At 41.2% G+C, this 12,313-nt stretch overlaps 1 protein-coding gene across 2 annotated transcripts in view; it reads right to left on the bottom strand.

The window, feature by feature from the left end:
- The window catches only part of BTBD7 (BTB domain containing 7), a 57,000-nt gene extending 44,720 nt beyond the window's left edge, over positions 1 to 12,280 (bottom strand). For both annotated transcript variants that reach the window (XM_027673828.1, XM_027673836.1), the window contains exon 1: positions 12,210 to 12,280. The gene's annotated coding sequence lies outside the window, so the exon portion shown is untranslated. The remainder of the gene's footprint in view (positions 1 to 12,209) is intronic.
- Between the last annotated feature and the right edge of the window lie 33 nt (positions 12,281 to 12,313).

Raw genomic sequence — 12,313 nt, forward strand, 5'->3', positions numbered from 1 at the left:
GTTACATTCACCACACTTCCTCTCAGAACATGTTTCCTCTGAGAGTACATTAGTTACTAATGAGACAATCCGAGACACTGTGCTCTGTACCTACACAAGTAAGCAAGCAGCACCCATCGCATCTTATGGCTTATTGTTGTCAATTCATCTTCAAAAAAGCATCCTTTTGATCACTCAGCTTTAGTACCCTTATTAGTTTCCACAGCCTTAGTCATCTCTGGTGATGACACTGCTCGAGGTTTTCACAACAATAGCTCCAACATCCCAACATTAAAGCAGACTAAAAAGTCTTGGACTCACATACTGATTGGCCTTCCCAGATGGGTGACCTCTGTTAATATATCGGTTTAAAAATAACCTCTGTCTTAATTTGGTCACAATCAACTCTTCCTCCAGCCAGCCAGCCATTGCATCAGTAACAACATTTTGTGGTATTTCAGTTGCCTGGAACATCATTCCTCATTACTACAGTGTTTCTATACAACCCTCTTCCTTTATGCACAAGCTTCTGAGATGGTTGGTGACAATACACATTGGAACAATACACATCTCATCTACTTCCACTGAAAACCTCTGCCTGTGGCTAAAAAAAGCTATTACCAATATTGCCATATATTCAAAACAATTTTCTTTACACTCTGTGCCTTAATACGCCACCATTCTTTTTGTTCTGTACACCATCCTCTCCATGGATCCTTTTGTCAACACAACAACAACACATTTCCCCCATTCAGCCTTTCCTCTTTAATATAACAAAAGTTTGAAGTATCGGTTGCCAGCATCATCTCTTACACATTTAACACTAATGGGTTCATCTATTTACAATGGAAAAACTGGAAGGAATATGGAAAGGCGTGGTAAAGAATTCAAAAGGCAATCTAGCACAGTTATTTCATGAGACACAGGAATTCTACTAAAGAAACACTGATTTTCCTCATTCAAGAAAACATTAAGTCACAGACATAAAACTGACTCATTACAGCTACAATTCCAATAGTTTCGATAATAAGTTACAAGCCACAACAAGTCTTGGATCCAACCAAAACACAATTCCAATCTGGATTCAAAATGCTTTATTTGGTGGACACAAAACCAAGTTGGTTCATCACCACTGTGGTTGCACACATATTTCCTCAACAGCAGTGCTCACTACAGCCAGTAGCATCTTCCCAAAGCTCCACCACCATGTCAGCAACTAAACAAGGGTATCCTCTTCTGCGGAACTTATTTCTCTCCAGTGTTGTTAGCTCCCTGCACCGCTTTACAAAAATGACCCAAGGAACGCAGAGGATGCCACCAAAGGAGGAAGAGCAATTAGAAAAGGTTACTTGCTCCCCACAATCAAATGCAACATGAAGTTTGACTAATACTCAGTTGGCACAGTCTTCAAAAAATAAAAACATTCCCAGTCCCATGCACTCATTCCTACTGTCCCCTTTCATTGTAGGAGATGCTTGGGAAGCCATGTAAGTCCTGACTGGACTATGTTTGTTTTCAGCTGATCCTTTGGTGTGGCTGCAACAGCCACTTCCCTGAAATACAAGGTTGCCTCTATCTTCATTCAGCCACTTTCAATGTAAAGATCTTAATGTAAGTGGGCAGCTGTAAAACCACTCTTGCAATATGTTGTTTCTCCTACATAGCTCTTAAAAAATTAACAGTAGAAAAAAGGCAAGGGCAGTCTTAAGAAAAAGGCCATTGAGACAGCAGTAACTATCACACGGATTCACCATGGCAGTGCTCACTGCAGCTAGCTAGCTGACTGCTGTTTCTTCTTTGCCCTGTACTTATTTTGCTCTGTATTTGTGCAGTTTCTTCCTCCCTTCAACTAAGTCTTGGTTAACAACCCTTCAGATAGCAGCCATCACTACTAAAGAGGTCCATGGGGGTTGGTGCTTTTTTGAAGGCTTGGAAGATTTTCAATTTGCAGTGCCAGAATATATGCACCTAGGTATTAGTCATAAAGGGAAAAAATAGAAAGCCAGGCCTCTGTGCATTTTCATATTCCCCTCAATCTAGTGAATTCTTCCTCTGATGGGGAGAAGCTAACTGTGCATGCAGGACTCACTCCCTGTCAGCTCTTCACGGGTATCAGGGTGATCTGACATTACCACTGAAGTCAAACTAACAGGGAACTGTACTTTCCCCTCACTCTGCTGCTCCATCCAGCCAAGAGGTTTTCTTGCTCCCCCTTACACTACATACAGAGACTATATGATCACAGAACAAGTCATTTCCAATGGCTGATCGATCACCCCACTGCTGGAGGGGGTGACAGGTGACAGACAGGGAAAAGGAGTTCTTGCAGGTTGCTCTGACAGGCCAACAACGGGAACGGGAACCTACAGCTGTCAATATGGAGAGAGCAGACTATTCCTATTGAACTGTCTCAACTCCACAAAATTATACCCTCGTAGCCATCCTTTTCATTCTCTCTGAGCAGGCTCAGTCTCAACAAGCTACTCTGGTCTGGTCCTAGGCACATCAGCACAGTCCTCCTTTGCAGGCACTGTTTCTGAGGCTCCAGTTTCAGCGCTAACATTCACCTTTCCCCCTTGTCTCCTAATATCCACCATCACTCCCAAGTCTATTCTGCTCACCAATGCAGGCAGCAATACAAAAATCAAATTGTAAAATTCATTGCTCACGGTATTTATACAACAACTGACTTATTCAAGAGCTTGTAAACTGGTTATGGACTGCTATCTCCCTGAGCAGGTCTGAAATTTCTGGTCAAACCATTTAGATATTTTTAACAAAAACCCCCACAACTAGCATCTTATACCTGTTCATATACATCAATTATATACTAAGATTTTAACAGTTATTTAAAAGCTTCCACATTTGAAAGATTTCTCCTTTGGTTGGACTCTTCTATAGAAAAGATCAATTTCAATTCATTACCTATAGCAGAAAATTTTAAGAGCCACACTGATTTCACCAGCTAACATTTACATCATAACATCTAATGCCAAGAAATCTTTCTATGCCATACATTTCAAGGATTTCAGACATTTTGAAGATTGTACAGTAGCAAAATACACTAGTATTGCAATGCCTCCCCTAAAGTACACATCTGATACTTACATAAACTATCAGAACTCTCAAAAGTTATACCAGTAACTTCAGCTTCAGTGGTTACATTTATTAATACCTACATTTAGATTCCATGCAAGCTTAGCGAGAACTAAATGCTCACACACTTTGAGGCGTGTCCTGCCCAAAACAACAGAAATTCATTTCAAATGAAACAGAAAATACACTTTCTCAATGATAAAAGCAATCAATTAAGGAAGGAAAGGCTTAGTCAGAAAACCAGACTTAGTCTACAATTAAGTTGGAGCTTTGTTTACATTTTCCCCTTGGCAAGAAAAGGAAGTTATGTCTTCCAGATTTCCTGCAACAAGTTCTCTCTGCATTTCCAAAGTATTTTTTTGTCCTGTAACATTAACACGCAAGTTTTACAGAACAGTCAAAAGATCATCACACATGTTGACATAACATGTTGTTTCTGAAAACAGGAGGCACCAATCACATACACATTTAATTTAATTAACTCAGCAATATCTACACATACCTCATCTATGCAGACTTTTAAAGGCTGCTGTTAGGAGAGCTTAATAGGTGTTTTTTTGTTTAACTATTTGCTAAGCAAATCTGCCCTTTGAGCAGGCTCTTGATATGCCTTAACTCTTCCTTCTCCCCCCACAAGATCTGAAGCTTTTTGGCTGCCCCAGAGCCTTTAAAAAATAGATTTTTCAAAGAAATCAAACAAAAGTTTTAGAAGGAAAGCAAAAGTCTGTTGGATTGCACTACTTAGAGGAGATACTCCATTAAGGGAACCAACCCATTGTTTCTAATGTAATTTTAGAAAAAATTTTGTTTATCTTCCTCTCTTATCCACAACTGTCCTTGATATTACTATTCCTTCACATACAGAGCAAGGGCAAAATGCAGAAAGGGAATACTTTGCTAGCCTGCACTGTACTTCCAAAGCTTCCTTTGAGTCTTCCATTATCTGAGAAGTCCATCAATATATAGAAAAAACCAAAACTTCGTGGTTTGGTTGGTTTTTTTTGGGTGGTATACTTACTTACCTCTCCACCTAGATGATCGTTACCACTCAACTCTCCATTCATATTCAACGAACGTGAACAGTTTTTAGCTGGATCCATTTCAGACCAGTTTTCAAATTAACAGAAATAAAATGCTCATTCTAATGAGGAAACAAGTTAATCTTGTAGATGTGATAAAAAAAGGCAAATTCCATTTCCTTCCAAATTTAAAACAAAGATGAAACTCCAGATTCAAAAGATGTTTAAATAAAAGCATCTTGATTACTGTTGAAGATTGCTAGTGCCCTAATACAATTGAGCTTTGATGCAGCTGAAACCCAGTAACAAAATTACTTTCCAATTCAATTCTCCAGAAAAAATAAGTTGGTAGCTAAAAACACAATGAGGGGAGAAGGGACGAAGGAGAAAGGAAAGTAGATGCCCAAGATGGAGCTGGGGAAATACCTAGATTAGCAAATACCTAAATTTTGAGCCAATAATTAACTGAGAAATTATGCAGTAACAAAATTACTTGAGATATTCTCATCAGAAAAACTCAAATGTCTTGAGAAACTTAGAGCAAGACAAGACAAATTTTATTTTACTTAAAGCGGAAACGCCCTGAGTAGTATGAACAGATATTTCGTAAAGTTTATTTTAAGATTGTACCTCTGATTAACAACTTTTTCAGTAGCCTTGTAATTTAAGCTTGAAAACCAACTTCAAATAGTAACTGTCCAGATTATAGCATTAAAGATTGTGGTTAAACGCAATTAAAGACAAGCAGCTTGAATTCAGTGCAGAAATACACAAGAGTCACTGTACCAGTGGTTACCAAGTCTTCAGGTTTGTGTCCAGAACTGCAAAATACTATTAGACAGGGCATAATCTTACACTGTATGACAACCTTACTATGTCAGAAGGGTATTTGGGCATTTCAAGCCCAAATGCACATTTTCCAGAAATGCTTAAAGAAGGACTAAACCATACAGAGATTTTAATGATCAAATAAGAAGCAGGGAGGTACCTTCTGACCCAAATAATGGATCTTTATATTAGAGAAAAACCCACCAAATTATTCTCTTAAATATTATCTTTGGCTATTAAAACAAAACACCAAAAAACGCCAACCAAAAAAGTCAGCCAAGCTGGGATTTGACAATTTGCGGCAGTAAAACACACATTTTTATCCAAAATTTAGATAAGCTAATACCCCAAATCACTCATGAAAATAAACTGCAGAGGAAATGAAGACACTTGATACATCGGGAGGGTGCAGGGACTCAGATGGACCGAGCAGCAGCTCCTCATTACTATTACATACATTCCTCTGTAGAAGTTATGGTGCTTACATCCAGCTCACCAATAACAACTGTTGCCTCTCAGGAACTGAAAAGTATTGACACAACTTAGATTATCCCTTGTTCATTACCAAGGCCATGACTGCACTGAATAACACAAAACTTCCCATCTCCAGTGTGCATTTTGTCAACTCAGCATTCTTCTACCCTGCTAGTCTCTGAAGTATAATAAACAACCAATTTCAAAAACTTCTTAGAAGTACCTCATTACAGACTGACAAAGGTATTTTCAACATAAAATGTCAGCATAAGCAATTTCATGTATTTTAGAGAGCTGCAGTCACAACTAGAACGACTTTAAAGAAATCCATGACCCTATTAACATTATCTTCTCTTCCTGTATTCTAGACATTTTGTATGTATTCCACTTAATCTCTTGGGATATCTGAAAGTGAGATGCCCAGTACAGCATGAGCCAAGGTACAGGACATCAGCCTTTATTCCCATGCTTGGTTAGTCTGTGATTCATTGAGGTTTTTTTAAATGGGTAATACAAAATTACACAGTGTATATGCCTACATTCCTTCCTTCAAGATGAAATCTTCTGGTCATTCAGTTAAGTAACACAAGCAGCTTCAGAAATTGTTAACCTTTCATGTATTTTAATAAACAGGCATCTGGGTACATGAGAGAAAACCTCTAAATGCTCCCACATGTAAAAAGTACTTCAGCACAACCTCATCTTATAAACACTACAGAATTTATGTGGATGGGCACTATAACTATCACAGCAGCAGGAAGGCTTCAAATAAGACATTTTCAAAAAGTAAAACATTACTAAATCCACAGCAAACCAAATTTCTCAGTTCCAACAGCCAAAGAACAACTTCCCCCACCTTTACATCAAGAGTAAAAAGCTAAAACAGAAGATCAAAAGAGATCAAAGAATAAGGGAGCACCAGTCCACAAAATACTGTCTTGTTGCATTCTGATTGTACTGTTACGTTAGAATGTTTTTTAGTCAGCTCTCAAGCAGCACTTCCAATATTGAGGTCAGCAGAAAAGTATGGAAAGGAACTTTTGTCACTCATACTGATTATTTCAAAAGCAATTAGAATAACCTCCCCATTACAGAAGTGTTTTATATACTTCACTGCAGCACAGAGATCTGGGGTAGCAGATTATAGGCAAAGCAGCAGTTCAGTTTCTCACTAATGCAACATGATCTACCTGGTCAATCAAAAAATACTTCATTTTGCATATAAATAGGTATAATTTTACTAATGCTGGATGCCTTCACAAGACACTGGTATTCTTGCTCTTTGTACCCCAAATCTTCATTAAGATCTCAGTGATGGACTATAAGAACAATCTTCTATGACCAAAACTAGTCTAAAACATGAGAGCACACAGAGATACATTTTGTAGCTCTACTGATCACACAGAGCTTCTGCAAGTACTGGTCATAAAACAACAAGCCCAACTAAAAGACTAAGCAGCTGTCATTTATTACATTGCTGTTTCAACTTTGAGTTTAGCCATCGTTACCATCAGGAGAAGTGTAAAATGCCCTGACAGTTATCCTGACTTTTAGCAGATTTTGGACAAGGTTTCCAAATTAGAGGAATCTTGCATACCATTAACTAGCTTCATCTCTCTAAAGCACTTTCCACTAGATAACACTGAAGATCTGAAGGGATGGAAAATGTCATGAAAAAGAGATTCATCTTAAAAACTGCAAGTTACCATTCTGAAATAATCCTGTATCAAACTGGACAGAGCAGAAATAAAAAGGCTCTTTAACAATATGGGGAATCACAATAAAAGCAGCACTCGAAAGGCATTATTTAAAAGAGATTTTAAAAAATTAAATTCTACCCATTACAGTTTACTACAGTGGACTGGAAACAGGATATGATAGTAAGAAAAGCCAAGATGAATACAAAAATCCAGTCTTTCTAATACAGGAAGAACTGAACATACAAGGACGTTTGAGTGCCATACACAATATACAGTATGACCATTGAGTTCAGACAAAATCTGAGGACAAAGATCAAATAGGGCTCACAAAATGATCAGTCATTTCTACAGGTAACAGCTTGCATTAGAACATCGCATTTGAAAAACAAAGCAAGATAATTCTGAAACACAGAAACTGATTTTGGAAGATGTTGCCCTCAAACACTACACCTCCATACTTTACTTAATCAGTTTTGACTGATTTTTTTTCCATTAAATTTTTTCTTGCATATTTTAACAATCAAGCATTTAAAGAACCATTTTAAACCCACTGATTATAGAAAATTCCCAAAGGGCTGAACACATCATGCAGTGACTGGACCCTCCTGGCCAACTCCCCCAGTTTATAATCTAGGTGTGACAGTCTATGGTGTGGAATATCCCTTTGGCCAGTTCAGATCAGCTGTTCTGGCTGTGCTCCCTCCAAGCCTCTTGTGCAGCTCCTCACTGGCAGAGCATGGGAAACTGGAAAGTCCTTGACTTAGGGTAAGCACTGCTCAGCAACAACTAAACCTTCAGCATGTTATCCACATTATTCTCATACCAAATCCAAAGAACAGTACTGTACCAGCTGCTAGGAAGAAAATTAACTCCATCCCAGCTGAAATGCAGGCAACACATAAACAACTCTACCAGTACAACTGAGGGAACTGTGCAGAAGCAGGAAAAAAGCAGCTGAGGAGTGCAAGCTTTTAAGACACTTGTACCATTAAGGATTTTGACCAATACATCTGTTCTTGAACAGGCAGCAATCACAAGTATTGAGGCCATGCTACTGAGAACGCAACTGCGATGGGCAGGGCACGTCTCCAGGATGAAGGACCATCGCCTCCCTAAGATCCTGCTCTATGGTGAACTTGCCACTGGCTGTCGCAAGAGAGGAGCTCTGAAGAAAAGATACAAGGACTCCCTGAAGCAACAACTCAGCCTCGGGCATATTGACCACCATAACTGGTCCACTCTGGCCTCTAATTGGGAGGCCTGGAGACACACCATTTATAACGCTGCTGATGCTTTTGAGAAAGCACGCAGGATCACTCTTGAGGAGAAAAGACAACGCAGAAAGAATCGAGCTTTGCAGAATATACCATCTAAGGAGTCTTTCTGCTGTGTCTTTTGCAACCAGACGTGTCTATCTCGTATTGGCCTTTTTAGCCACCAACGCGCTTGCAAGAAACGTGGGTAGAGCCCTTCCCAAATCTTCATTCGCGAAGCCTAGCCATGATGACCATTAAGGATTTATCAAGAACCTCACGGGCATCCTTATAAAGCCATAAAGTATCTACCATAGTCTCAAGGACAGAGGAAAAAAAGGGGACTTCAGGTTCCCTTTAGTTTCAGGAGAACCTCTGACATGATCTGGTCTCTTTGCTTGAACACTGGAAACTAAAACACCACTGTCAGAGAATATGAAAGCAAATTGCTAAAACTTAACAGAACTTCAGACATCCAGGTATGTAATAAATGTTGCATACACCATCAGTGATATTCAACTCCTTCCTATCCATTTTCCTTCCTGCCCATTTCCAATCTCACAATTATCACTGTTTTCACATAAAACATGCAAGGATTTCAAATCTCCTAGCATCACTACAGTGGGAGACATGCATGACAACTGGATAGGTACCAAATGCAAGACTAGCATCCAACATGGCATCTACAGTCCCTTCTTCTTATAGTTCAGGCATACTGGTAAGCCAACATATGAAAGAGCATTCTAAAAATCTGCAATAGCTTTTGTTCAAAGATTTAAAGGCACATTGACAAGACTTATTCTTCAAAGAGCCTGGGAAATGATACAAAGCAATAACTAGATGACTCACTGGAAGCTCATCTAACACTCCCATCTGAACTACGATTCCCTGTCCTCACTGCATGTACAATAAAGTTTCTGCATCAGGTTTCCAGACTAGTGTGAAAAAATAGTAAAAGACACTGATCTGGTAACAGAAATCAAAAGCCATGTAAACATGTTAAGAAAAAACAAACAAACAAAGAGAAAATTTAGAGTTAAACTCACAGCTCAAGATTTTCTGTAGGAGGAGATTCGCATCAATATTACTAAGAATACAGTTATTTCTTCTTAAGTGCAATCTCACAATTTACCTACAGATCTTTTGATTGATTAATGTGAACTACATATATTCCATGTGAAATATCAATAGGCTGTTTGGATTCATCTTACTTTTCGTCTCTAAAAGACAGCCAGCCACAACTATCTTGCTCATCACTGTGCACTCAAGACATCACGATATACCCCCCTTTTCTTGCATGTGGTCTGACCTATCAAGACAAAAGAACATCAAGGTGGCAGGTGGGGCAGGACTAACGCCCCATCTCCTCCTTTGGCCACATACAAGACCCCAACACACCACAATACCAATGCAGCCTGCAAAACAGGGTGGAGGAAGACACTGTCCCAGCCTAGAATTCATCTCCTACAAGCCTCGAGGTTAACTGTCATCAGTGACAGCTGTAAACCTGACATCCTGTACACAGCAACTTGAAAGGTCGCTTCCAAAATGAAGGCTCAATATTTTGTTGTTAATTCATCAAGCTCTGGCAGTCCCACTGAATTAAATTCAAAGAGCTGGCTGCAAAGACAGAACATTCTACTCTAATTTAACCAGGAGCAACATACCTTCACAATACAAAGTTTTGAGCTTCTCAGACAAGCTTGAAAACCAAGAGGGGGAAAAAAAAATAAAAAAACAGTATGACAAGTCCATGCAAGTCTCCTAGGAGAGCTTACAAAAATAATTCTATTCTTTCATGTATGACTCCTTGCAAATCAGTCCATGCCAGCTATAAGCATTACAGCACCACTGTATCTATGACTCAGCAAGGGAATCTGGACATATGAAGAAAATCCAGTTACTAAAGTAAGAGACAAGGATTTAAAATGGCAACAATTACAGCAGTGCCACAGTAAATGAACCAAGATGACTTGTGTCTGTGCTCCTGGTATGCTTAAGCATACAAACTAGATTAGAATGTCAAACCCATTTATACATTAGCTAAAGTTTGAAAGCAAGTAAAACAATGCTTAGTGCAGCTGAGCTGAAATAGAAAGGGTTCAATAGCTGTTTTCATCTCCGATGAACAAAAACAAACACTGGCTGCACATTTGACACAAACCACTGAACGTTATTGCCAAGATTACCTGTATGCAGCCCAACTATGCAAGTCTAACTTTAGATGTGAATTCAAAAAAAAGTGAGCAATCTGCAGCTTCGTGTTATAACTTAAGATACAAGCTTGATTAACTAAGACATTCATCGCATGTTTACATATAAGCACGAACAGAGAGTAATGTTTGCAGAACATCATTTGCTGCAGCAAAGTAGCAAGTTCTTAAATGGCTCAATTATGCTTTGGTCCATCTACTAGGACTAGTTAGAAGTAAATTATTCCAAGAAGGGAGAAACATCAGAAGCCATACCTTCTCAATACATTATCTTCATCCAGATATTCTACAAAATGAGCACTCAGACCCTCCCTTGTAAGCACCATGGTCCACAGAATCTGTATGTTACTAAAAGATTCCTCTTCCACATCCTCATAAATACTTTCCATAGATTTAATTTTGTTATGTTGGCAGCAGGCTCTTAGTCAACAAGGGGAAGAGAAAGAAATATTTTCATTAATTTCTTAAGCAAAAGAGAAGGATCTAAGAAGGAATTCCCCTCCCTGCTTCTCTCTAAGAGGGATACTAATACAGAAGTAAGATGAAACACTTGAAACAATAAAGAACCTTAGAAGACTCACCCTACTCCGTAACATCTTTCAGAAAAAGAAGGTAAAGCTTTAACTCCTCAAGTTTCTCAGTGCCTCAAAAAGAGTTATGTGCATTACAAATTTTGTATCTGAGTTTCTGGTTTTATTTTCTCCATTTCTAAATGGAGTGTGGAGCATGTGGTAAAACCTGAGGTGATCACATCCCAGTGGTATATCTGTCAAACACTGTGTATTATGTTACACTGCTTTGGAGCAAAGCCTCGAGCACTGCTACATTGCCTAAACTAAATTCTCACACAAACGAAGTACCATTGTATCAACACGTATCTGATTATCTCACTATCGTATTTTACGCTAGCACTCGACATGTGTGTCAACTTTCACCCAACGGCCTCAAATGGGATGGCGGGGGAGAGCAAGTAGAAACACGAACCGACAGGAAAGCACTTATCCCACTGGCAGCAGGAATATTCCAGAGGCACGAGCGAGCACATCACGTACAAAGCTCTCCCTCCAAGTTTGTCCAGAAGCACCGCGGTAACACCTGTGCGGAGAGGAGCAGGACAAAGCCCCAGGTATCCCAGGGCAGCAGCAGTCGCAAGGCACGGGAGCTGTCACGGGCCGGGCTGAGCGGCCCCGGCGGGAGCCCCGCGGCCACAGCGGGCGAGTGCGGCCGCTCCCGCACCGCCCGGACACAGCCAGAGCCCCGCGGCTGCGGGAACACGAGCCCGCACCGGCTCCTGCGGGAGACGGTTCCAATCACCGCTCGCGGGCTCCGCGGGGAGCGGCGCCGGGCCGGGGAGGCGAGGCAGGACCCGACAGCGCGAACGGGCACAGCCGAGGCCGCTGCCGGCGCTCCGGACCGCGGACCCTGCGGGCCCGGAGCGGCACGGGGAGCGGAGCTGCTTCCCCGGCGAGCGGCTCCGCGGAGCTGCGGGCTGGGAGCGGGGCGGTGGGACGAGCTGCTCGCAGCCGGCCCGGTGGGGCGCGCTCCGAGCCCCGCCGCGGGGGCGTCGACGGTCTCGCCCCTTCCCCTCCGCCGCCGTGACACCGAGTCCGCACCCTCCTCCCGGCCCAGCTCCCCGTGGTGTCTCACCCCTGGCAGCCGCTCGCCGCTGCCATCCTCCCGTTCAGCGCCGCCCGCTCCCTCCCGGCCCCGCTCCGGCCGCCGCCATTTTGATCCCGAGCCCCGGGCTCGGC

This window comes from Neopelma chrysocephalum, unplaced genomic scaffold (genome assembly GCF_003984885.1).
Source record: "Neopelma chrysocephalum unplaced genomic scaffold, ASM398488v2 Primary Assembly neopelma1_24, whole genome shotgun sequence".
Classification (NCBI taxonomy): domain Eukaryota; kingdom Metazoa; phylum Chordata; class Aves; order Passeriformes; family Pipridae; genus Neopelma; species Neopelma chrysocephalum.